At 42.3% G+C, this 27,268-nt stretch overlaps 1 long non-coding RNA gene and 1 pseudogene across 1 annotated transcript; both read right to left on the bottom strand.

Annotated features, from left to right (window-relative positions):
• Positions 1-679: 679 nt before the first annotated feature.
• Positions 680-2,491, bottom strand: LOC145055788 (uncharacterized). Its single transcript, XR_013685347.1, has 3 exons — positions 2,386-2,491; positions 1,497-1,584; positions 680-983 (listed from the first exon to the last, which is right to left on the bottom strand). It is a non-coding gene; the product is annotated as an uncharacterized LOC145055788 (long non-coding RNA).
• A 625-nt stretch (positions 2,492-3,116) lies between these two features.
• LOC145051925 (fatty acid desaturase 4-like 2, chloroplastic pseudogene) lies at positions 3,117-4,364 on the bottom strand (annotated as a pseudogene).
• Between the last annotated feature and the right edge of the window lie 22,904 nt (positions 4,365-27,268).

Here is a 27,268-nt window from a genome sequence, read left to right as displayed (position 1 = left end):
GTAAGTGAATGGAGACTGGAATTAGAAAGTTGTGAAGGTTTGTTTGAAGGTCAATTGCTATGGGTTTATGGAGTAGAACTGTAGGGTAAGGTGGCCGGAAGTTTTGAGGAAATATGGGTGGTGGTTTTGGTGGTCATGGTGGTGAAATGGTGAAGGCGGGTCTTGGTGAAGCGGTGGCTGGAACGGAGATTGTGGAGCTGGGAACGATGTTCGGTGATGGTGAATGGAGGAATATGGTGATTCATGATGGTAGAAGGTGGCAATGGTTGTGTGGATCTTGGGAGGTTGATGGTGGTCATGGAGAGAGAGAGAGAGAGAGAGAGAGAGAGAGAAAGAGAGAGAGAGAGAGCTTTAATATTAAATAATAATAATAATAATAATAATACTTATATTAAATAAGACAAAAACTTCATAAATGGTCCCTGTGATCGTGAAAAGACGAAAATGTCCTTTAGTTAATGGAAAAATTTAACGGAGTTAGCAATAAGGACCAATCGTCAAAAGTTTTGAAAGCACATGGACCATCTATGACGTTTTTAAACGATAAGGACTAAACTTCAGATTTTGGAAAACCACAGGGACCATTTATGATGTTTTTTTTCCCAAAATATGGATCCGCCTCTAACATCATTTTACTCTGACAAACAAATAAAACAAGTAATAATTATTATAGAAAACATAAACAAACCAACCCATATTGATATTTAGATTAACATGTAAGACCCCATTCACTAAAATTACCATAAAGCCAAACATGCTACATGCATATTCATAATTATAATTCACACTAGTGGTCTAAATACAAAAGCATGGATACAAACCAACTAAAAGGGTTTTTACAAAGTTTCATAACTAGTTGTATAAACACATAACTACCCAGGAATTTATAATCCATATACATATATGTATACCAAGTAAAAACGTAGTAGTGTCAACTACTCTAAGTCCTCCAACAAAGCCTATTTACTCTGGATGCTTATCACCTGAAATAGTTAAACACTGAAAGGGATAAGTGGGTGTCACTTAGTGAGTTCAAAAATAGATACAATATAACGCTATGCCATATACATAACAATATGACAGGAACAAAAAGAAACAAAGGACAACAAAGGCTTATATGTGTATCAAATGAAGGGCTTTCCAAATCAATAAACGGTTAGATTCAAGGGATTACAATCAATGAGACACAATGATTTAGGATCATAAACATCATAAATTCCAGCCCAAGAGGCACATAAAACACAATCCCTTTTAATCATGTTGCTAGAATGTACAGGCTTTCAGCCCTACCTAGCCTGAAGCCAATACCAAAGTGATACAAGTCATACTCTACATGGCCAAAGGCACAAAGCCAATACCAAAGTGATACGAGTCATGCTCTACATGGCCAAAGGCATCAAAATCAATATCAAGTAATAACCACTTAGATCAATAACACAAGAAAACACATTGCACATATAACACATAACATGCAATTGTCCCTATATTGAACTCACTGTGCTGTAACCGAATGTTGCGATAAAATTCCTCTTTTTCTGATGAAATTACACCATCTTCAGGCCTCTAAAACCTTCAATTATACACCTGGAGTTCATATTTCAAATTTCATAAGCAATTACTCAACTACTCTCAAGTTATGTTGTTTTCAATTTAGAAATTTTAGTTTTTGTTCTTTGTATAGCTGTCACTTGCAGATCTGTTTTACCCTTCTTAAATATCAAAATAACTAATAAATTATAAATATTAAAAAATATACTCTTATATCTTTCTAATGCCACTGACCTCACATTTTTATGATTTTTCTATAATTTACTATGAATTTTACAAAACAACATCCTAAAGCTGTCAAAATGTCCCAAAGCTGTCAAAATTCAGCCTTACTGCACTGAACATATAGCTGTTTTCACCCATCTTAAGTCCGGAATTAGATTTTTGTTTTAAAACAAAAATCAAAGTAGACATTCTAAGCTTTCCAGGGATATATAGCACATCTCCATACGATTTTTCTACAATTTTTGGTGATTTTTACAAAAACAGGATAATTATACCCTTTATAATTTCATTTTACCCTTTACATGATCAAACCTCATGATCAATATCACCAAGTTCTTCTTTTACAATGATAACACTGAATATTTTAGTAATCCATTCTAATTCAAGTATAAACCATGGGTTTCATTACTAATTTTCACTAATTACTCTTAAACCATATGATTAATTCTCAAGTTTACATGTAGTTACTTGATTTCCATTTAAGATTCTAGGTTAATAACATAAACTCATGCCTAATTTCATTAAATCAGTGGTAAACCCACTTTGATCAAACCCTAATCTCTTAATAACTCACTAATTACAAGGGTTAATCCAAAAATTAAGAGTTCATACCTTGATTACTAGACTTGATACTTCAAGAACACTCAAAATCTTGATTTAATCTTCAAAACTTGATCAAGATTGATCATGTATGTGAAAATCTCCCATAGGGATGGTGAGGAACTGAAAATGGCAGAAAAATGACTCAAAATCGTGTTTCAATGGGTAAGAACCCGAGTTGGGTCGGGTTTGACCCGGTTTGGGTACCCGTTTTACCCCTAAACACTAAAAATTGCATAACTTTTCGCTCGAAACTCCGTTTTCGATGATGTTTTCGCCTATACGTTTCTAACAAGATAATTTACAACTTCCAATAAAAATATTCTAGAAAAGATCTTCCAATAAAATCAGATTTAATTATTTCCATCTTAGACGTTATACTTTCGTTAATTCCGATAGTTGACTTTTTGATCGGAATCACATAAGACTTCCCTATCACCTCTAATATCTTCCAAATGATTCTAAACTTAGTTTAACTTCAAATATTATAAACCTATTTCGTTAGAAATCAACGCTTAAAACATACCGAATTTTTTTTTAACGCTTACAATTCTATTTTATTATAACTACCTACTTTAAACGTTTAAAACAACATAATATCTAATAATATTCATTTTTAAACTAACAATCATATGAAACATGATAATTAAACAAGGTTACTAAAATGTATGTTACGTAACATAAAGTCATAAATGGACGTTTAGGAACATAAATAACAAATAAAATCATTGCATATGTTCGTATAACTAAAGAACAAAAACTAATCTTATTTATATTCATTTGTTTATTAAACTAACATTCAATCTTACACATTTGATATTTTCCATTTTAGTGCGAACCGTTGACATCACCACTCCTTTCTGACCTTCGTTTTAACCCAATTGATCTTTAAGTATCCCTTAATCAATGCAACGAGCAATGGTTTATAATTCTTTAATTTAATATTCAAACTTGCATTAAACTTTTATTTAGGAAAATAAATATTAAGAAATGGACAACACGTTTTATGGCGGAGAAGCCTCCGCCTCCACCATGCAATCGTCGTCTGGTTCGCTCCATGACCGTGGTCGCAGACCAAACTTGCGGAACACCGCCATTTCCAGAGCCTCATACACCCTATGCTTATCCAAAAACCTATCCCAAACCCCACTCACAATGCAGTAATTTTTATACGGCGGCGTGTGGTGGCCGACGTGATGTGATGGGGATAAAATCACTCCGGCGTCTTGTAGCGCCACCACTATTGGTGGCAGCTTGCTCTTTGTTCCATGAGCCCAAGCATGGAACTGCTGGCTAAACATGACGCACCCACTAGCCACCCCCAGAAACCCCATCACCACAGGTTGATCATGGTAGATCAGATTAATCGGTAGCATTGTAAATGTTACGCCACCTGCTAACAGATGTAAGTTATTCGCAACCTGACGCTTAGTAATTTTCCAAGGCCACTTATGGTGGCCCAGAGCCATGTCACATTGCGCACCGATTAACGGAGTTGAGGCATCGCCATAATTATCAATGCCCCAATGGTATATACCGGTAGCAAGATCTGAAAACAAGTAGCCGGCGAATCCAGATAAGACGGGTTCGAGCCAGATGTGTGAGTCGATTGATCCGATGATGGAATTGGCTAAGGACAGGACTACTGTTGTGGATCCGGTGGCCAACCATGCGCGATGAAGCCAAGTCGATTTGAGGCTTGGGTCGACATCGAGTTTTGGTTGAGTAATGACCGGCGTTGTGTTGGCGACGAGTTTTTGGAGTTTAGGCCTAGTGTTTGGTGGTGTTGCCGTGCAATAGACACGGCGGTTGCGGTGGTGGTGATGGTGGCCGGTTGTAGCATCAGCATGTTGGAGGTGGTGGTGTTGCGGTAAGATGGACATTATATTGCCGTATTAATTGGGATTTGAGTTGGAAGTTGCAAGGTGGGACAGTCGAAGGCGGAAGCCAAGGGTGGACTGTGGATGGAAATAAACTGTGGAAGGTTATCAAATATATATACTAGGCGAGTAATAAATGTATACTCTATGTCTCTATGTAAATTTTCAGAACATTATATTCTAAAAAGTTATTACTTTATATTTTCTCTCTTGACATCTCTACATGTTTTATAAATGTTTTTATAAAAATCATTAACATGCTATAGTCTATTATCATTAAATAGCAACATTTTCTTATCAATAAAACTATTAAGTTTTATATTTATTTAAAAAAACGATAACTTTTTGTATCTATTTCTCCTGAAAAACATTGTGGTTTTAAAAGTAATATTAATAATAATAATAATATTATTACTACTATTAATAATAATTGTCTTTATTTCTAGTTTTGATTCGTTTTTTAATGGTTATTATGTTCAAATATAAACAAGAAATAAAGTGAAATTTTGATTAAAAAAAATCAGGATATCTAATAAATCCACATATTTATGAAAGTTTAAAAGTAACTTATATTTCCCTTAAATTAAGAAATAGACATTTGCATTTTTGTGGCATTAATCTTCAAATCCGAAATTTCTTCCCACATGATATTACTGTATGTGTTCATCATCTTCTTAGTTCATTATGCATTTGACGGACATTACTAAAAACATAGGTACAGGGACAGAAAGACGAAGAAAACTGGACGTAAAAAAAACCTTGGTCGCTTAATGATCAACGACCGATTACCGACGGATTTCGACAGATCGGCGAGTGATTAGCTCATCACCAATGCTCATGAAACCAATTGACTTTGTTGTAGTTTCCTCGCTAATTGTCCTCCCGAATTTGTCACTGATTTCCGTCATGAGATCATTGGTGTTAGTGATGGAACATGTAATCGCGCTTCTAGTACTCTCTTGATGTTAGGGTAGAGCTAGTACAACTGACGACGAAGAGTGGAGGCTGATTTAGAGAGTGAGTTGTGGACAATCTCATTTTTGGGTGGAGAAGAAGTTTATCTCCTTTAGAGGAACTTGGTTAACTTTTTCAGTGGGACCGGGGGGTGGGGGTGAGGGTGAGGTTAAGTTCTAAGTAGTGAGAAAATAAATATCAACGACATATTGGGTTATTTTTTCGAGAAACAAGTAGTAAGGGATTAGTTCATCATTGATCCCTCTTAATTCTGTCTCTAAATTAGCTATGAATTTTGTACATAGTTGATTCTGTTGTTGATACATCAATTTCTGGTAGTGAATTGACATTGATCTTCAAACCCTAACTTTCTTCCCACATGAAATCAGTTTATATGTTTATCAACTTCTTTGCTGATCATCTTTGCATTTTATGGATACTGAAACATCGACGCATCGTATAATCATCAAAAATTTCATTATATATTGATCCATGTTTTTTTATTAGATTATCTAACATCGCAAAATTTAAAACCAAAAATTTCGTTTTCATAATATTATAACCATCAACCAAAACGTGTTGATAAAACCATAAAGGAAAATCAGAGTATGTTAATCAATCATATCAATACATCAGGGTCAAATAAAATGGAAATCGTGGTGTGTGTGATGCGATCATCCCGAGTTCTTCTCCTTCGATCTGGAAATACCTAAAGCGTAAATTGAAAATCGTAAGCACGAAGCTTAGTGAGTTCCCCCAAATACTGCATACAATACATATCTGCCAGCTCAAGGCTGTGATGGGTCTATTTCACCCCCGAGTCTATTTCAACTCATGTGTCGTCCCAAGGCCGTACCGAGTTTATTTCACCCTGAGTCCATTTCAACTCATGTATCAACACAAGGATGTACTGGGTCTATTTCACCCCACATACATATAGCAAACATACACACATAGGGATGAACATATGGACCGGGGAACCAGCTGGAATCGGTACCGTAACCGGAACCCGATGGAACCGGTAGGGTCGGGACCGAGACGATATTCTTGTGGATTTTTGGAACCGGGAACTGGTAGAACCGGAAAAAACCGGAACCGTATGTTGCTATTTTTCGAGGACCGATTCCAACATTTGAAGACATAGCAAGAACCAGTAGAACCGACGGCCCGGTTTGGTTCCTATTTTCCACCAAGTTCGGTTCCCGAGCCAGTTCCGGTTCGAGCCGATTCCAGCCTGGTCGGTTCCTTTGCTCATCCTAGGCACACAGACATATAACACATACAACAGGAGTCACAAAGACTACAAGCACATAACATATCCTAGTGTCCTATAGTATAGTGAGCAAACACACCTCAATCTACTGTTAGTCAAATAAATGATCGACTGCTGAATCGGAAAATCCCTTCGCTATTCAATCAAACAAAACCCCAATTAATAATTGGGCCATATACCATAATTGGGAATCTAGTTCATTTGTCCAACACCCAGGGTAAAAGACCATTTTTCCTTTCCTTCACTTGGCCCAATAACTGAGGGCCAACCCAATGGTACCAAAAGCCCAATATAGCCAAAATTCCTAAATGATACCCAAAGCTCATTATGGGCCTAAATACAAGAAGGCCCAAAGCCTAACAATGACCCAAGGTCAGAAATACTAGTGGCCCACCAAGGCCCAAAACCCTAATAGTCCAAATATAGCCTAAACCACAAAAGTCAACAAAAGTCAACAACTGTTGACTACGCCCAATGTACTCAGACTTACACTGTAACATTCCATTTAAAATAAGTAAATAATAAACCCTAAAACCCGAAGATGTATTTTATATATATTTATTTTATTTTAGCCCTTAATCCTCAATAATTTATTAGTGTTAGCCATAGGAGTTAAATGTTATAATTTCTGGAATTTGGGTTCTATTTTGGAACAATTGGACTTGAAATGTAAAGAGTTTCGTGGAGTAGGGGTTGTTTGGTAAATTATGGACTTGAATTGAAAAAGATAGGGAAGGAGGGGCTAAAAGTGGAAATTTGGCATACGATTGAAGTTGGAGGCAGGTTAAGACCCGTCACCCCTCTTGGCCTTCATGTAGTGTAACACCGAAATTTTCAAAAGAAAATTTTCATTTAAAATAGTTTATCTCTTTAACACTTTTCATAAAAATCTCCTTTTTGTTTTAATTACAATACATGACTCTTTTGTTCAATCAATTAATAAACCAAGATCCTCAAAACAAACTCTTCCTCGGGTGTGTACAATCGAGCCGGTGCCGTCCTGTGATCCTGAGAAAACCTGAAACATATAACACAAAACATTGTAAGCACGAAGCTTAGTGAGTTCCCCAAAATACCACACATAACACATACTAGCCACTCGAGGCTATAACTCCGTGGGCCCTTGAGCCCTAACTCTATGGACCCTCTGGTCCTAGCTCTGTGAACCTTCCGGTTCTAACTCTGATATACTCTGATATACACATGGCATACATCACATAGAAATAATAAATCCCAACACATAAATAGCATACAAATACACTGGCACATCTAACTCTTTAGACCCTCTGGTCATAGCTCTGTGAACCTTCCGGTTCTAACTCTAATATACTCTGATATAAACACCGCATAAATCACATAGAAATAATGCAGTGCAACACATCACATAAATATCATACAATAACTCTGTCACATAACTTTGTTACCACTCAAGGTAAGGTATAGTGAGCAGAATCACCTCAGATATCTTGGTAAATCTCTGACTCGGTAGAATTATGGCCTAGCCTCCGCCTAATCACATAAAGTAAATACTCTCATAAATATAACTCTCGAGACTAGACTCAACTCTCTCTTGGCATCCTCAGAAGGGTAAAAGACCATTTTACCCCTCTCTTGACACAAAGACCCCATTGTTGACCAAACCCTAAAAGTCAACAAAGTCAACGGTCAAGCTTTGACCCGACTCGTGGAGTGCACTTGGGCGACTCGACGAGTCTACACGTGTCCACTATCTCTCTAGTCTCGCTTGGCACGTCGAGTCTTTCCCCTTGCTTGACGAGTTACAACTGGCATGAACCTCGGGGCCACCCCGATTCAACTCGCTGAGTTTCAAGATCAACTCAGTGAGTTCCGCCTTGAACTCTAGTCCTCTATCCCCCCTCCGACTCACTGAGTCATTCCCCCAACTCGGCAAGTTACTCACTGAATGATTTATGGGAAACCCTAACCCTACTCGTCGAGTCTGCCCTTGGACTCGACGAGTTCATGCCATGCACAAACTCAATTGACCTCCTGAGGTCAGATCTGTTCCTTTGATCCATAGATCTGACCTTCCCAAGCCTGCTAATCACGTAAAGCTCGGATCTTGACACTCATGTGACGTCTAAAAGGTTTCACTTGGTGATTTAGCCCCAAAAACAACACCCTAAGCTCATTACCTCCATAGCTCAACATAAAGCAAGCTGGAATAAGCTCTTTACACCACTATGGGTCCAGATCTGAAGTCTCAATATGAATAGGGGCCATATTCTCACAATTCATTCCAAATAAGGACATAAAAACTCTACATCTATGGATTCCTTCAACAAAATAGATAAAGGGGCGATATAATACCTCAAAGATGAAGTATTTTGCTCGAAATCCCCAGATGCACAACCTCCTTGGTCTCCTCTATGCTGGAATCACCTCCTTCTTGCAAGAATCAACCAAAAGATCAAGAAATGGCTCCTTTCCTCTCACAAACGCTCTAGCTCTTTTAGGGTTTCTCTCTGGGGTTTGGTAGCCGCAAATGACGGACCTAAGGGCCTTTAAATAGTTACCCAACCTGGGAAATTAGGGTTTCATTAAACAGCGCGGACTCACCGAGTCCACTCATGAACTCGCCGAGTCCGGTTATTAATCCGGATGAGAAATCACGACCCTACTCGGCGAGTCTAAACACCAACTCACCGAGTCCCTCCACAAAATCCAAAACAAATGAATAAAATAATATACTGGGAATCCGGATGTTACAATTCTCCCCCACTAGAATCAGACTTCGTCCTCGAAGTCTCACTCTACAAACAACTCTGGATGCTGCTCACGCATCTCTCGCTCCGGCTCCCAAGTCAACTCTGACCCTTTCCGATGTTGCCACTGGACCTGCACCAAAGGAACTTCCTTGTTCCTCAGCACCTTGATCTTCCGATCCCTGATCGCCACCGGTCTCTCAACATAGTTCAGGCTCGCATCCACCTGAATATCCTCTAATGGTACCACTATCGACTTGTCGACTATACACTTTCTCAGTTGCGACACGTGGAAGGTGTCATGTATCTGACCCAACTCTACAGGTAGTTCCAAATGGTAGGCTACCCTGCCTACTCTTGCGATCACCCTGAAAGGTCCAATATATCGGGGCCCCAATTTGCCCTTCTTCCTAAATCGGATCACTCCTTTCCAAGGAGAGACCTTCAGGAGTACAAAATTGCCGTCCTGAATTTCGAGCTCGGACCGGCGCCCGTCCACATAACTCTTATGGCGACTCTGAGCGGTCAACAACCTCTGCCTAACTTGCTGAATCTGCTCGGTCGTCAGAAGCGCAATCTCTGTACTACCCATCACACGTTGCCCTACCTCTCCCCAGCAAATGGGGGTCCGAAACCTCCTCCCATACAACAGCTCAAAGGGTGGCATACCGATGCTCGAATAATGGCTGTTGTAATAGGAAAACTCATAGTACCTCAATCCCATAGTTGAACTTCCATGGTTACCCATGACATGATTCAGAATGTCTCACTAACTTCCTTCTCGTGTCCACTATCTCAGCCCAGTGACACACAAGTCATAAAATTTTCTTTACCTCATACGAAAACTACAATCCAACCGAAGATTGACTCAACCCCGACCTCTGATGTCTGCTGCGCATATCTCATGTGCATCTCGCGGTATCTCCCGTACCCGATTACTGACCTATACAGGTTTTAGACATCGGACGACAACAATACCCTCATCCAAGAATTCACCTCAGAATTCCAGAATTTCATCTCATTTACCCATGCACCATCAATGCCAAACTCAACTCGAGAGTTTGGTCCGACCCAAAGTTGGAACCTCGCTACCCAATAAGATACTCTTCTCATGACTCGACCTGCGCCCCGTGCAATACCACTTTTCCAACTTCCTCATGTTGCGACAATCACCACTAAAAAAAATAATGATTCCCCACAGAGACGGAGACCCCAGTCTCACCCTGGTTCAACCACTAGGCTCCAAAAACAGAATACTAGGGCTACTTAAGCCTAAAACTCTTCTGCATCATACACTGATCGGAGAACACTCCATCATCACACTCTCTTTCCGTCTAGTGAGTACTATGGTCCCTGCAACATCACGACAGCCTCTAACTAGTGAGTACTACAGCTCCCCGTAGCACCAAAACACCAACTGACTAGTGAGTACTATGGCTCCCCGCAGTACCACGACTCCCTTTCTCTGACTTGTGAGTACTACAGCTCCCCGTAGCATCACAACACCCTCTGACTAGTGAATACTACGGCTCCCCGTAGCTTCACCCCATACTCTCATTCTCATCACAACGCCACACTACGTCCACTAACCCATGCTCCGTAGACTATCATAGATAGCTACACACCCTTGTCCCACATATGCATCGCAGACTCCGGCGGTAACCGCTATAACAAAATACCCACCTCTACGGAGATCCACTTTCTTAATTAATCCCTCTTGATGCCAATACCCGAAGGGCTCCCACTGGAACTGTAGATACATGATACACCACTAGTCGTCTCAAACTCAAGATTCCAAATAACTCCGAAATTGGAACATTATACCCGGGTATTACAGAACACCATTACAGAACATCACAATGTCTTGCCTCAACCACTGATCTCCTATTCCCAGCACCATACAGATACAACAATACATTTCCTCTGAACCCCATAAATAATTCTTCATTTTACCCAATGCGCAACTTCAGTGTATCCAAACACTCAATTGGAATACAAAGAAAGCGCTAACGCTTCAGAACACGCTGATGATCCTCCGAAACCCTTTTCCCCACTACTCAAAATCCAAGCAAAAATACACATACCAGTCCGGGAGTTGGCTGCTCGATGATCTTCTATCCATACTTCGACCCAGAAGTTCTCAACTGCCCATACCATCATTACGAGCCTTCCACTCGAAACGGCCCTGACGACCACCAGATTCCTGATCATCAGCCACCTGTCGTGGAGACACTCATCCTTTTTCAGACACACACCACATGCATTATCTCGCTCTGCACCTCTCCTTGATCTCCAATGACCCTGGTCTCATGAACTCGAGCCTCAGGTCTCTGTATCCAACCCCTAACCGCTCTTGCACAAATCTCTGGTTTCCCCAATAAAATACTCGGTTTTCCCCCACTTAGGGTTCGAACCATCACCAATTGATGCATCAACAATCTACCCCACAGACAGTTTCCGTCAGAAACGTCGCACCTACACTTGGAAGGTGCCACACAACGTCCAATGATCTCCCCACGTAGGGATCAAGAAACCTCAAATACCTTAAATCTCCAATGAAATCCTCAAGAATTTCTCATCACGACTGCCTTTAGCCATTCAAAGCATCATACCATCCCAATACCGAACCTCTCAACTGTCCAATACTATCACTGACTCTTAGACTGAAACAATAAATCATCATACTCCTCATCCTCGACTTCTCAACTCCCGTTCGAACACGTGAATCATCACAAGAACATGGACTCCACTACCATACTCAATACCCATCATAGACAAAAGAGCCACCGCTCTGATATACTCGTCTGGATTACCCGCTGATACCGCTACCATAAGCCCTACTATACCCAATTAGGGTGTAATATGGTCCTTGACCATCTCAGTCCCCACTGACTACCTGCTCGTGGTAGATCATTTCCTCGCGGCAGACCTGCTGCCTGATACACTGGTGGAAAAATCGACATCAATGTCAACCCGTCGGGTTTACTCCTAAACCCAGAACTGAAATCTCGTGTTTCTCCTGTTTCCCACAGAAACATAAATAGCACCCATCAGGTCACAGAAGGTGACATCTCCTCCATTGACTGATCGCTCACTCAGGCCGCAATCCCCCATAAATGCCTTCTCTACAAATCCTTGAGTCTTGCGACTACATATTACATATTACCAATAATACTCTGAAATGCTCCCGACCTCCTTCTCAAGGGATGCCTCTTCGAACTCAATCATGGCCCTCAGGCCTAAAACCCCATCGCGTCCAAACTCCACCAATCAATCCTGACCGGACAACCGGAGAATCACAAGCATCATATGCTAAGAACCATGGTACTCATCCCATGACATCTCTCCTCAATCGACTACAATACATGGCACTCGAACTATAACATCACCCCTCGATCTGCTAAGATGCATGGTACTCGAACCATGACATCACTTCCCAATCTGCTCTGATGTATGGTACTCGAACCATAACATCACTACTTAATCTTCTCTCGAACCATAAAATTATTCCTGAATCTACCCCAATGTATGGTACCCGAACCATAACATCACTCCTCAATATGTTCCGATGTATGGTACTCGAACCATAACATCACTCCTCAATCTGCTCCGATGTATGGTACTCGAACCATAACATCACTCCTCAATCTGCTACTTAGAACCTTCAGAATACTCCCTGTATCGATTATGGGTCCTCTTCTTTCGGTAGTACGGGCCCATACTACCTACCACATCTACCCATACCTTCCACACAGACCATCCCAGAGCTCCTAAGTAGCTGCTCAGCCTTCTCGTTCACCAATTCCGTCACACGTGCTCGCTCCTCAGCGAAATGCTCTACTCCGCCAACGTACTCATCTGGCTAAGGTTGCTCCCTAGGTTCTTCCTTGTTCCTCCCACTTCTCCCCATCAACTGCTGAAGAGCTCCTAATGATGCCAGTCATCTACCTCCTGAACATCGTCATATTCACTCGGTAGCTGACTCCCATCATCGAGAGTTCCACAAAGCACGAAGCAAGCAACATTCGGGCATCGAAGAATACATAGAACTCACTCTAGGTGATAGCTCCGCTTGCTCTGCTCATTCTCCCAAACTACCACCGAACTCTGCAACTCAACCCCTCGCGGGTTCTAACTATTCTCTCGATAAGCACCACAATACTCATCTAGGCGTCTATCCTAGATTACTCCTCTACTCAAATCCCCTAGAAGGATTCCAACTGAATACTCTCACTCATACTCAAAAGCGCATCACATATAACAACAACTCCTAGGCTAAGGCATAACAAATCAGGCCACTCTAGTCCTAAGATATGAAATACCTAGCCTGTCTCTAGCATGCATAATATCTCATAAAATGTATCATAAATATCTCATAACACAAAAGTAGGGGTATTTTAGGAAATCAACGTTCGGGCTCAGGCTGATTGTACACATTGCTCTTTCTTGCTTTCTCTTTGAACTCTTATTCACTTTTAGAAAATCATTTCCTTGAAAACTCTTCTTACTTCCTCAGTTTGAGTCCAAATTACCCGAAGGTACATCCGAATCCCTCAAACCAAGGCTCTGATACCAACTTGTAACACCGAAATTTTCAAAATAAAATTTTCATTTAAAATAGTTTATCTCTTTAACACTTTTCATAAAAATCTCCTTTTTGTTTTAATTACAATACATGACTCTTTTGTTCAATCAATTAATAAACCAGGATCCTCAAAACAAACTCTTCCTCGGGTGTGTACAATCGAGCCGGTGCCGTCCCGTGATCCTGAGAAAACCTGAAACATATAACACAAAACACTGTAAGCACGAAGCTTAGTGAGTTCCCCAAAATACCACGCATAACACGTACTAGCCACTCGAGGCTATAACTCCGTGGCCCATAAGCCTTAACTCTGTGGACCCTCTGGTCCTAGCTCTGTGAACCTTCCGGTTCTAACTATGATATACTCTGATATACACATGGCATAAATCACATAGAAATAATAAATCCCAACACATAAATAGCATACAAATACACTGGCACATCTAACTCTGTGGACCCTCTGGTCCTAGCTCTGTGAACCTTCCGGTTCTAACTCTAATATACTCTGATATAAACACGGCATAAATCATATAGAAATAATGCAGTGCAACACATCACATAAATATCATACAATAACTCTGTCACAAAACTCTGTTACCACTCAAGGTAAGGTATAGTGAGAAGACTCACCTCAGATATCTCGGTAAATCTCTGACTCGGTAGAATTATGGCCTAGCCTCCGCCTGATCACATAAAGTAAATACTCTCATAAATATAACTCTCGAGACTAGACTCAACTCTCTCTTGGCATCCTCAGAAGGGTAAAAGACCCTTTTACCCCTCTCTTGACACAAAGACCCCATTGTTGACCAAACCCTAAAAGTCAACAAAGTCAACGGTCAAGCTTTGACCCAACTCGTGGAGTGCACTTGGGCGACTCGACGAGTCTACACGTGTCCACTATCTCTCTAGTCTCGCTTGGCACGTCGAGTCTTTCCCCTTTCTCGACGAGTTACAACTGGCATGAACCGCGGGGCCACCCCGATTTAACTCGCCGAGTTTCAAGATCAACTCGGCGAGTTCCGCCTTGAACTCCAGTCCTCTATCCCCCCTCTGACCCACTGAGTCATTCCCCCAACTCGGCAAGTTACTCACTGAATGATTTACGGGAAACCCTAACCTTACTCACCGAGTCTGCCCTTGGACTCGGCGAGTTCATGCCATGCACAAACTCAATTGACCTCCTGAGGTCAGATCTGTTCCTTTGATCCATAGATCTGACCTTCCCAAGCCTGCTAATCACGTAAAGCTCGGATCTTGACACTCATGTGACGTCTAAAAGGTTTCACTTGGTGATTTAGCCCCAAAAACAACACCCTAAGCTCATTACCTCCATAGCTCAACATAAAGCAAGCTGGAATAAGCTCTTTACACCACTATGGGTCCAGATCTGAAGTCTCAATATGAATAGGGGCCATATTCTCACAATTCATTCCAAATAAGGACATAAAAACTCTACATCTATGGATTCCTTCAACAAAATAGATAAAGGGGCGATATAATACCTCAAAGATGAAGTATTTTGCTCGAAATCCCCAGATGCACAACCTCCTTGGTCTCCTCTAAGCTGGAATCACCTCCTTCTTGCAAGAATCAACCAAAAGATCAAGAAATGGCTCCTTTCCTCTCACAAACGCTCTAGCTCTTTTAGGGTTTCTCTCTGGGGTTTGGTAGCCGCAAATGACGGACCTAAGGGCCTTTAAATAGTTACCCAACCTGGGAAATTAGGGTTTCATTAAACAGCGCGGACTCACCGAGTCCACTCATGAACTCGCCGAGTCCGGTTATTAATCCGGATGAGAAATCGCGACCCTACTCGGCGAGTCTAAACACCAACTCGCCGAGTCCCTCCACAAACTCCAAAATAAATGAATAAAATAATATACCTAGGAATCCGGATGTTACATGTAGACACGCCTCAAACCCTCACCCTATATCCCATCTTCAGCCGCCACCTTATCTCTCCAACTTCCAACCGTCGCCGCCAACTCCTTGACGCCATAGTGAACCACCGAAGCTCGAGGCTATTGCTTCCGATGAATACACAAGTGGAAAGCTGAAACCGTGACTATGGAAAGGCCTGAAGAACGAAGGAACGATGTTGCCTCTGTTTCTTTCCTGGGTTAAGAGTTGCGCCACCTCTCCTTCTTCATTTCTTTTCTGCTGCTACATCGCCGCCCCCGCCCCGATGATTGTTTTGTTTGCCACCATCTCTTCCTACTGCCACACGCCACCAAGAGGGTGGCTGAGTTTGTGTGCATGTTTCAATTTGGAACTCGTGTTCATGTGTGTGTGTGTGTGTGTGTGTGTGTGTGTTGCTACTATAATCCGTGAGGTGGTGGCTGCCACCTCCTTCCGCCATCTGCCACCCTTTTTGTAACATACAAAAATTCAAAGCCAAAAATGTAACATCCTATTTTGGATCGTCCGTGATTAGGGTTCGTGGGCTGCAACCCTGGGCATGAGGAAGCCTCGGGGCTGCGACGAGTTGCTAGAAGTGTAAGGATTCTAGTGTAACATCCCACATTTTAGAAGTATAATTTAGGGGCTCATATGTAAATTAAGGAGTCTACTCGGCGAGTAGGTATGCCTACTCGTCAAGTCGAAGTGGGTTTTAGCCACGTGTTAAGTGACCAACTCGCCGAGTCGGCGGCTGGAGTCGACGAGTTGGTGCTAGGAAGAGAAAGCCCTAATTTTAGGGTCTGCACCCTATTTAAAGGACCTTAAGTGCTTACCTCAGCCCCCTTATCACCCCTTGACGTCCAGAAGCAGCCCTAACCGATCCAAACCCCCATTTTGAGTGTGAGAAGGAGGGAAAGTGTGTTTTGAAGCAGTTGAAAGAAGAAGGCTTGGAGGAAAAGAAGATCATAGACAAGCTGGTGGATTTGATTTCTCTGCTCAATGGCATCCGTTTGAAGGTAACAAGTTGTTACCTTGACTTTGTTACATTTAGATCTATTCATGGATGAGATTTGGGGCCACTTAGCATGTTTAGGATCCATTTCGGGTTTTAGGTCTAGATCTGAGGTTGCAACTTCAGATCTAGACTTGTCTTGGTCCATGAAATCATAAAGTATCAGCCCTTTAGCTTGTTTGTGAGCATTCTTGTCATGAACCTTCTCCCTAGCTTGTATTGAACCAAAATCACCTTGCATACACGTAAAGTTTGCACCTGTACGTGAAAAACATGCCCTAGAAGGTTAGATCTACAAATTGGAACAATTGGTTAGCTCAGAATCTTTGGATTATGGATTAGGGCGAAGGAAGTCGGCGAGTCGGGCCGCCCAACTCGGCGAGTCACATTAGGGTTGTGAGTCTTGAGTTGCGATTCAACTCGGCGAGTCTAGGAGATGACTCGACGAGTCTTCTGGTGTTTCCCCGACTTTTGGACACATTTGGACTCGACGAGTTGCCTGGAAACTCAGCGAGTCAACGAGAGTTTCATGACTCTTTGAGTTTTGCAAGAACTCGACGAGTCAATATAGTGCACTCGGCGAGTCAGGTCAACATGGACTGTTGACCTTGGCTGTTGACTTTGACTTTTACCAAAAGTTGACTAGTTTGACTTCCAAGGGTATTCTGGTAATTGAGCACTTATAGATGTGATTCCATCATAGTGTTAGGTGGTGGAGTTCGTGGCTGTGATCGGAGGATTTGATCTTATCTCTTCAGTTCGGCAATTGTAAGGTGAGTTATACTCACTATACTCAAGGGTCTAAGGCACCAAGGCCGGCCCTTTGATTTGTTATTTGAGATAGTTACTATTGTGATATGTTAGCTCGGTATCCTGGTAAATAGGATCATAGGATGGTTCTATGCTAGTATGATCGGTTAGATCGGTATCCTGGTGGATAGGATGGGTATATGCTAGTATGATCGGTAGATCGGCATCTTGATAGATTGGATGTGGTTATGCTTAGTGACCTATAGTTTCGCCTGACTGTCTGTATGCTAGTAGGAGATTACCTGTTATATGTGCACATGATTGAGCAGTAGTGGAGGGTATCCCATCCCAAGGATGATAGGGCCCTGGTATGTTGTCTTGTAGACTGTTATATGATTACCTGATATAGGTGCACATGTTTGATTGATAGTATGTGGGCAATCCAAACCGATGGTTGTGGGCCAAGAGTATTGCATCCCGAGGATGATTGGACTCATCGTATGTGGGAAATCCAACCTGATGGTTGTGGGTTGGGGGTATTTCATCCCGAGGATGATTGGACTCACAGTAGTTTGGCATTCCAACCCAATGGTTGAGGGCCTGGGGTATTCCATCCTGATGGATGATTGGACCTATAGTAGTTGTTGTATGTGTAGGTCTGTGGGCATTCCAACCTGAAGGTTGTGGGCTGAGAGTATTCCATCCCGAGGATGATTGGACTCGTAGTATTTTAGCATTCCAGCCCGATGGTTGAGGGCCAGGTGTATTCCAACCTGATGGTTGGCTGGACCCATAGTATGTTGTTCATTGCTGTATGTGTATGGTTGTGTGTATGGGTATTTTGAGGGTAACTCACTAAGATTTCGGGCTTACAATTTTAGTTTATTGTTTCAGGTACATCAGGAGATCGTGGCAAGGCAAAGGCGCGATCGTACATCTCCTCACTTTTTTATGACTTTGTTTATGGGACTCTCTGATATGATACATTTTGAAAACAAGTTTTGTAATGGTTAATGGTTTTGGAAATGTTTTAAAAGTTTTAAATTGGCTTGAATTCTATGGGTGTTACAAGCTGGTATCAGAGCCTTGGTTTTAGTGAATTGGAGGAACATTATGATGGGTTTTGAGCATTCTAACACTTCCTAAGTGTACATGAAACCCTAATAAACCTTGGATCTATGTTTGTCTAAGATTCATGCAAAATTGATTTCCAAGGTTCTTGATCCTATCTAGCATACATGGGGAACATTTTAACTTAATTCATAGATAGAATAACATACCTTGTTGTTGATTTTGATTCCTTGAAACCTTGTGAGCCTAGCACCTCAAGTGTGATGCCTCAAATGCTTCACACAACACCAAATGCTATGGAGTAAACTTGGAGAGAAAGTATAACACTCAAAAATCGGCTCTAGCCCTCAAGCATGCATGTGTCTTACCGATTTTTGGAGATGTCACATGGTTTATATAGTGTGTTGCATTAGGTAAACCCTAATGTAACATGACTCTTCATTTCCATGATCCATGGATTAACTCCATGGAGCATCCTATGGGTGAAACCCAACTTGATAATCCATGGAGCCTCTTAGCTCACAATATAAGTTATGGATGATTTACATAATCAACCCATATATTTAATTAGTTATCTTTTGATCACTTAATTAATTCTTGATCAAACTAATTAAATAATATTATTAATATATTAGAACTTATAATATATTAATAAACCATAAGTGTTATTTCTCTTATTTAGTTTATCCAATGCATGTTGCCATGCAACCCAAATGGACCATGCCGGGTCGGGTCAAGTAAATACCAGAAATAGTTATGGACTTAGACACCTTATCCAACACATTCGTGTGAATCCAGTCTCAAATCAAGGAGAAATTTTCAAAATTATTTCTAAAATGATTTTCAAAATAAGTAAAGGAGGATGCAGGGTGCACGATCAGCCGGAGCCAGTAAGTAGACCCCAAAATACCATACAATTATTTGATATTATGTGATATGTTAGAACAACATGCTAGTACTATGCTAGGGATCTTTAGGAACTACATGAAAGAATTTCCTGATTAAATGATGCTTGCTAGCCTAGGGTTCTCTTTATATGAAATTGACATCATTACTGTAGTTATTTAGTGTAGGCATCACGGTTATACATAACTAAGATCTTATAGCCTGAGAATGTTTGATTTGGTCTTATGTTCTGTTCTTGTCTGATTGGCAGTTTAGGGTAGGATTGGATATTCGAAAGTCTATAGGGTCCAGCGTTATGTATGACTAGCATACACTAGTGTTGTAGGGTTGGTGAAAGTTTCATGGATGGGTGGGTTGTGTGGGAATGGTAGGTCAGTGATGAGATATTTAGCATTCCTCTAGGAGTGAGGATTGAGCGCTCGCTATTTCTATGTATGTTGTTTGGGTGTTGTGATGATACTTAAGACAAATATGGGTAGGTGTGGAAGGTATTATGGGCCCGTACTACTGAAAGCACAGGCCCCATACACGTATCAAGGAAGTCACAACTCCCTAGGGTTTTGGTTGGAAGTTAGTTCATGGGTTCTTATGAGGAGTGTCTAATGTTCTTCTTAGTGTATTTCAGTATGGTGGTTACGAGACGCTTCGGGGCGAGATCTGGATCGGGATCAGGAGCAGGATTAGGTGAGGGTGGTCAGGATGGGTCAGCACCACTCGAGGTCATTGGTCAGATGAGGATGGATGAGTTGGATGCCAGGATTCGTGAGATCTTACATACTGAGGTTGCTGCTATGTTTCGGGCTCAGTTACCGGAAATGTTTGGGTCTATCAATACCGCTATGGTGGAGTACTTCGATGACCGTTATTCAGCTCTTGCTGAGACGGCTGCCATTGCAACTACAACGGATGTATCAAAGGCAGGGGGAGGAGTCGGCCGGGGCTTCCAGTATCAGGACTTTGAAAATATGAAGTCCCTACTTTCGATGGGGTTCAGGATCCGATTGTTGCTATGAGATGGTTGTCGGACGTGGAGGGATGTTGCTTCACGTGTTCACGCCCTGTTGATCAGAGGGTGAGGTGTGCTCTGAACCTGTTGAGGCTCGAGGCAAAGGATCGGTGGAGGTTGACTACGGGATCATATTCTGATATGCAGCGGGTTGCAGTTACTTGGTATCTGTTCCGGGACATGTTTAGTACCCGTTATGTCCTGCGGGTTGAGAGGGAGAAGCTGACTCCAAAAATTTCGTGTCCACGCAGAGATGTCATACCTTGTTGGAGCTGCAAGAGGCCGCCAGGACGCGAGTTAGAGATTGAGCTCCAGATGAAGGAGCAGAGGCAGGCCCCGGTGCAGTCATAGCCTACACCGAAACGGTTGAGGGCCATTGATTATCGACAAGGAAGTAAGAGGATTCGCACTTGTGGGAAGTGCAGCAAAGTGCATGATGGAGGTTTTCGGTCTTGTTCTGGGTGCCACATGTATGGCAAGGAAGGTCACATAGCCAGGGACTACAGACAACAGATTCCAGCTGCCGGAGTCCGACTTTGTTATCATTGCGAGCAGGTGGTCCATATGAAGGCCCAGTGTCCTCTATTGGCTGCCAGGCTAGTACAAGCCCCATCACCAGCCACTTTGAGGCTTACTGACGGGGGTCAGGGTAGAGCAGGGCCTCCAAAGGCTCAAGGGCGTGCCTATCAGCTTATGGCTGAGGAGACCGGGACAACGCCAGAGGTGACGACCAGTATGTCTTTTCTCCAATCTTTTGTTCATGTTGGTATTATGAGTTCCATTTATTTCCTGCATGAGTTATTAGGGCATAGGAGATGCTAGTGAGAATTTGTTGTTAAGGGATTATAGATGAGTAGGATCCGGTGGTGCATTCAAGAGAAAGAGATAGGATAGAAAAAAATCGACAAACCAAGACGAGCAGCCATGATTCAGGGATTTAGAAATCATCAGCAGGAACTCGGATTCTTTGAAGTTTGTTGCCTCGGATAGGGACAATTGAGTCGCGTACTAGCTTCGCCACCAGTAGACAGTAGTTAGTGCTCTAAGTGGGGGAGAATTAGAAATTCTCGGATGAGGCATTTGCTTTGGAAGATGCTGCTTGATGCAGTTTGGATGACGGTTACTAGAGTGGTGCAATGAGGCAGTCCAGTTATGCTGAAGACTCTATATATATTGTAGATCTATGTGTGGGCCTTGAGTATACTGCTATGCTAATAACAATCAGTGGGTCTGTCTTCAAGTGATGAATATTTTGAGATAGTGTGATGAAGACTCTGCATGGGTTTATTAGCTATGTGATCAGGTTCTGAGTATATGTGTGATAGAATGTCAATATGTTCCACCAGTGGATAGTGTAAGGTGGGATTTCAACACTACGACACTGACTGATGTTGCGAGGTCATGGTTTAGGCCTCCTTGGAAGTGGAGGAGGTGAGTATCTCCAGGATAGAGCTTTAGACAACAGAAGTGGAGGTAGCGGGGTTGACAGACTCAGAAGCAAATTAGACCTATGTTGAGGACCACGTGAGGGTTTTCTAGTCGTAGGTCGTGGGTGTAGAGATCATGATAGTTATGTTCCCTGCTGTAGCGTTTGGAGTAGGCGTATTGTTGAGATTTGGGTGAGCTGTACTCGGTTGTGTTGAATCAGAGGAGTTTGAAGGAGATGCAAGGATAGCTCCTTGGATTCCAAGTATGGTTGTAAACATGGGTTATGTATGTAGTGGTATTCCAATCTAGGGTATTCCATCATGAGGATGGCCTTCCCTATGATTGATTGGACCTGATGTGTTTGGTATTCTAACCCGAGGGTTGACTGGGCCAAACATGCATGAGGATACAAGGGTATACCATCCTAGGGATGACTAGACTGTCGTAGACGTACCTGGTATTCCAGCCCAAGGCTGATTGGGCCAGGTATGAGTGTTTATGTGATATAGGTGGTTGTTCATGGGAGTTGCCCGGAAGCTGAAGGATGCATCATCCTATCAGCGCGGAAAGGGACTAGATTCAGGAAGGGGACAGGATGAGTTTCCAATATTGCAAGTTACTCGGGTTATCACCAGTTTGGAAAGGGGAAGATATATTAGTACTGTGAGAGAGCCCAATGAATTATAGTAGTATCTAAGTTTTGCAAGTCACGAAAGTATGTTCACGACAGGAAGGAGTTGCCGTAGAAAAGATGCGGTGGTAGTGTCTGAAGAGACCTGAGTTGGCTGGGTGCTCGGAGGCTACAATGCAAGAGTGTTATCCTAAAAATCGTGTTCTGAAGCAGGCTTCAAGGACGAAGCCTAATTTAAGTGGGGGAGAGTTCTAACATCCCAAACTTCAGAAGTATAATTTAGGGGCTTATGTGTAAATTAAGGAGTCTACTCGGCGAGTAGGTATGCCTACTTGTCGAGTCAGAGCGGATTTTGGCCACAAGTTAAGTGACCAGCTTGCTGAGTCGGCGGTTGGACTCGACAAGTTGGTGTTGGGAAGAGAAAACCCTAATTTTAGGGTCTACACCCTATTTAAAGGACCTTAAGTCCTTACCTCAGCCCCCTTATCACCCCTTGGCATCCAGAAGCAGCCCTAACCGATCCAAACCCCCATTTTGAGTGTGAGAAGGAGGGAAAGTGTGTTTTGAAGCAATTGCAAGAAGAAGGCTTGGAGTTTAAGAAGATCATAGAGGAGCTGGTGGATTCGATTTCTCTGCTTAATGGCATCAGTTTGAAGGTAACAAGTCGTTACCTTGACCTTGTTACATTTAGATTTATTCATGGATGAGATTTGGGGTCACTTAGCATATTTAGGATCCATTTCGGGTTTTGGGTCTAGATATGAGGTTGCAACTTCAAATCTAAACTTGTCTTGGTCCATGAAATCATAAAGTATCATCCCTTTAGCTTGTTTGTGAGCATTCTTGTCATGAACCTTCTCCCTATCTTGTATTGACCGAAAATCACCGTACATACATGTAAAGTTTGCACCTTTACGTGAGAATCATACCCTAGAAGGTTGGATCTACAAATTGGAACAATTGGTTTGCTCAGAATCGCTGGATTATGGATTAGGGCGAAGGAACTCGGCGAGTCGGGCCGCCCGACTCAACGAGTAACATTAGGGTTGCGAGTCTTGAGTTGTGATTCAAATCGTTGAGTCTTCTGGTGTTTCCCCGACTTTTGGACATGTTTGGACTCGACGAGTTGCTTGGAAACTCGGCGAGTCAACGAGGGTTTCATGACTCTGTGAGTTTTGGAAGAACTCGACGAGTCAGTATAGTGCACTCGGCGAGTCAGGTCAACATGGACTGTTGACCTCGGCTGTTGACTTTGACTTTGACCAAGAGTTGACTAGTTTGACTTCCAAGGGTATTCTGGTAATTGAGCACTTATAGATGTGGTTCCATCATAGTGTTAGGTGGTGGAGTTCGTGGCTGTGATTGGAGGATTTGATCTTATCTCTTCAGTTCGGCAATTGGAAGGTGAGTTATCCTCACTATACTCAAGGGCCTAAGGCACCATGGCCGACCCTTTGATTTGCTCTTTGAGATAGTTACTAATGTGATATGTTAGCTCAGTATCCTGGTATATAGGACGGTTCTATGCTAGTATGGTCGGTCAGATCGGTATCCTGGTAGATAGGATGGGTATATGCTAGTATGATCGGTAGATCGATATCCTGATAGATTGGATGTGGGTATGCTTAGTGACCTATAGTTTGGTCTAACTGTCTGTATGCTAGTAGGAGATTACCTGTTATATGTGCACATGATCGAGCAGTAGTGGAGGGTATCCCATCCCAAGGACGATAGGGCCCTAGTATGTTGTCTTGTAGACTGTTATGTGATTATCTGATATAGGTGCACATGTTTGATTGATAGTATGTGGGCAATCCAACCCGATGGTTGTGGGCCAAGAGTATTGCATCCCGAGGATGATTGGACTCATCGTATGTGGGAAATCCAACCCGATGGTTGTGGGTCGGGGGTATTCCATCCCGAGGATGATTGGACTCACAGTAGTTTGGCATTCCAACCCGATGGTTGAGGGCCCGGGGTATTCCATCCTGATGGATGATTGGAACTATAGTAGTTGTTACCGAGGATGATTAGACTCGTAGTATGTTAGCATTCCAACCCGATGGTTGAGGGCCAAGGGTATTCCAACCCGATGGTTGACTGGACCCATAGTATGTTGTTCATTGCTGTATGTGTATGGTTGTGTGTATGGGTATTTTGGGGGTAACTCAATAATATTTCGGGCTTACAGTTTTAGTTTATTGTTTCAGGTACATCAGGAGATCGTGGCAAGGAAAAGGCGTGATCGTACATCTCCTCACTTTTTTTTTATGACTTTGTTTATGGGATTCTCTGATATGATACATTTTGAAAACAAGTTTTGTAATGGTTAATGGGTTTGGAAATGTTTTAAAAATTTTAAAATGGTTTGAACTCTATGGGTGTTACATCTTGTCACCTTTCCATGGATATGAGGTTCATTGGAAACAGAGTTATATCGAGGAAGCTATGGAAGTTTGAAGTTTTGATAAAATAGGTCTCTTATTTGAGAAAGGTGGCAGCTGAGTACGCTGGGAGTACGTGTGTGTATGCTTAACGTAGTCATGTACATGGCTTTTAAGCGGAGCCACCTAGTACACTAGGTGTACCAGAGGGTATGCTGGGCATATTGGGCACATAGTGAAAACCCTAAATGAGGGGGTATCCCTATATAAAGAATAAGATGGCCTCATTCCTGGCCACCATCCTCAGTCAATCAACCCTCTTAAACCCTAATCCTTGTCCATTGAGCTTGTATTGTCCATTTGAGAGCCTTTAAGTGATTTTGTGTGTTCTTGGAGTGAAGAAGGAGCTTTGGAGAACAAGGAGTGAGAGTCCAGGCCTTGGATCTGAGCATATATGAGTTGGGAGCTTCATCTAGAGGTATAAAGCTCCAAGCTTTCTGGCCCTTTTGATTTTTGCATTATAGTAGAGTATTTTAGGGTTTTGTCCCAAAAGTTGGAGTCTTTATGAGATATTTGAGCTCTAGAGACTATGATCAACCCCTTTAAGTGTAATTAGTGGTGTAGGGTCATAAAAATAAAGAGTTGGACGTTGGAATCAAACCATGCATGAGATATGAGCATTTTGAGATAAGAGAGTGAGAGTTTTTTGTGTTTGTGACCTTATCAGCCATGCAAAGGTTTAAATTCACTGAATAAGAGCTATTAGGGAGTCTAGATCTATGATATGAGCTAAGGTCTTAATGGATTAAGACGAAGAAAGTGTGAAAAGCCATACTAGACGTACGCTGGGTGTCATCCTAGTACGCCCTGCGTACTAGGTTGGAGTCCCTGATCAGATTTCGTGAATACTTGTGTACGCTGAGAGTACCAAGGGAGGTACGCCCTGCATAACCTTGCTATAGGCTTTTTGGGCTAAATCTTATAATGGGCCTTAAGTGTTGGGCCTTGTAACGATGTAAATTTTCAAACACATTTTTTTTTCATTTTAAAATCGCATACTTTTCATAACATATTGTATAAAATCTCGTTTGTTAAATTTACAAAACACAAGTCCATGTTTGATTAATTGATAATCCAGGATCCTCAGAACATAACTCTTTCTCTGGTGTGTACAATCAAGCCATTGCCATCCACGATCCTGAGAAACCTGAAAGACATAACACATAACACGGTAAGCAAGAAGCTTAGTGAGTTCCCCAAAATACCACACACATATAACTAGCCACTCGAGGCTATGGCTCTACGAGACCTTCCGGTCAATGTGTCTAAGTGGACCTTACGGCTCCACAACTCTGGTAGACCTTCCGGTCCTACCCATGATGACGTTCCGGTCCTATAGCTCGTTGGACCCTTAGGTCCGGTCTAGCTCGTTGGACCTTCTGGTGTGGTATGGTTGAGCCTTCCGGCCTCATAAATCATTAGACCTTCCGGTCTGGTCTGGTTGAGCCTACCAGCCTCATAAATCGTTGGACCTTCCGGTCCGATCTAAATAACTCATAGCATAATATCACATAGACAAGATGCATAACTCAAGCAAGCACATAAGACCTTCCGGTCACACATAAATACCACTCTAGGTAACGTATAGCGAGAAGACTCACCTCGGTTAGCAGGTAACCGAGAAGTACTTGGAAATCTTGGACTAGCCTCCACCTAACACATAAGACAAGCATCTTAATCATTATCTGCCTTATTACTCTTTACACTTTAAATCCTCTTTTCCTCTTTTGACCTTCAGGATGGGTGAAAGACCATTTTACCCCTCCTTGGCCCCACCCGCCCCCTTACTGGTCCACTCACGAAGTCAACTGAAGTCAACCTGGGTCAACATTCCATGTTGACCTGACTCGCTGAGTGCACACCTGTGACTCGCCGAGTCCCCTCAAATTCTCCATGATCTTCCTAGGGTCCGCTCAGCTCACTGAGTTGACTCCTAACTCGATGAGTCAACACTGGCCAACACTACCAGGTCACACCCGCTACAACTCGTCGAGTCATCCCATGGACTTAGCGAGTTGGCTCCATTGGTTTAATCACTCAGCCACCTGAGGTTAGATCTGTAGCTCTAACTCATAGATCTAACCTCCTACTACCCAAAATTCGCATAAAGGTCCGATCTTGATGTCCATGCATGGTGTATTTTGCATTATAAACCATAAAAACTCCATTAATGGCTCCTAGCTTCAAATCCCAATGGTTTCTCCACCATGGCTACCCACTTTCGAACTCTCTGGACCCTCCAAGGTTCAGATCTATGCTATCAGCTCATAAGAGGGGTTTGATGCATTCAAAACCCCACCAAGAAGGTAATACAAGCCCTAATCCAC

The sequence above is a fragment of the Lactuca serriola genome, chromosome 5, assembly GCF_051521515.1.
Source record: "Lactuca serriola cultivar US96UC23 chromosome 5, Lser_US96UC23_V15, whole genome shotgun sequence".
Classification (NCBI taxonomy): domain Eukaryota; kingdom Viridiplantae; phylum Streptophyta; class Magnoliopsida; order Asterales; family Asteraceae; genus Lactuca; species Lactuca serriola.
Note: the sequence above shows the minus strand (reverse complement) of the source record. Positions and strands in the feature narration are given on the sequence as shown.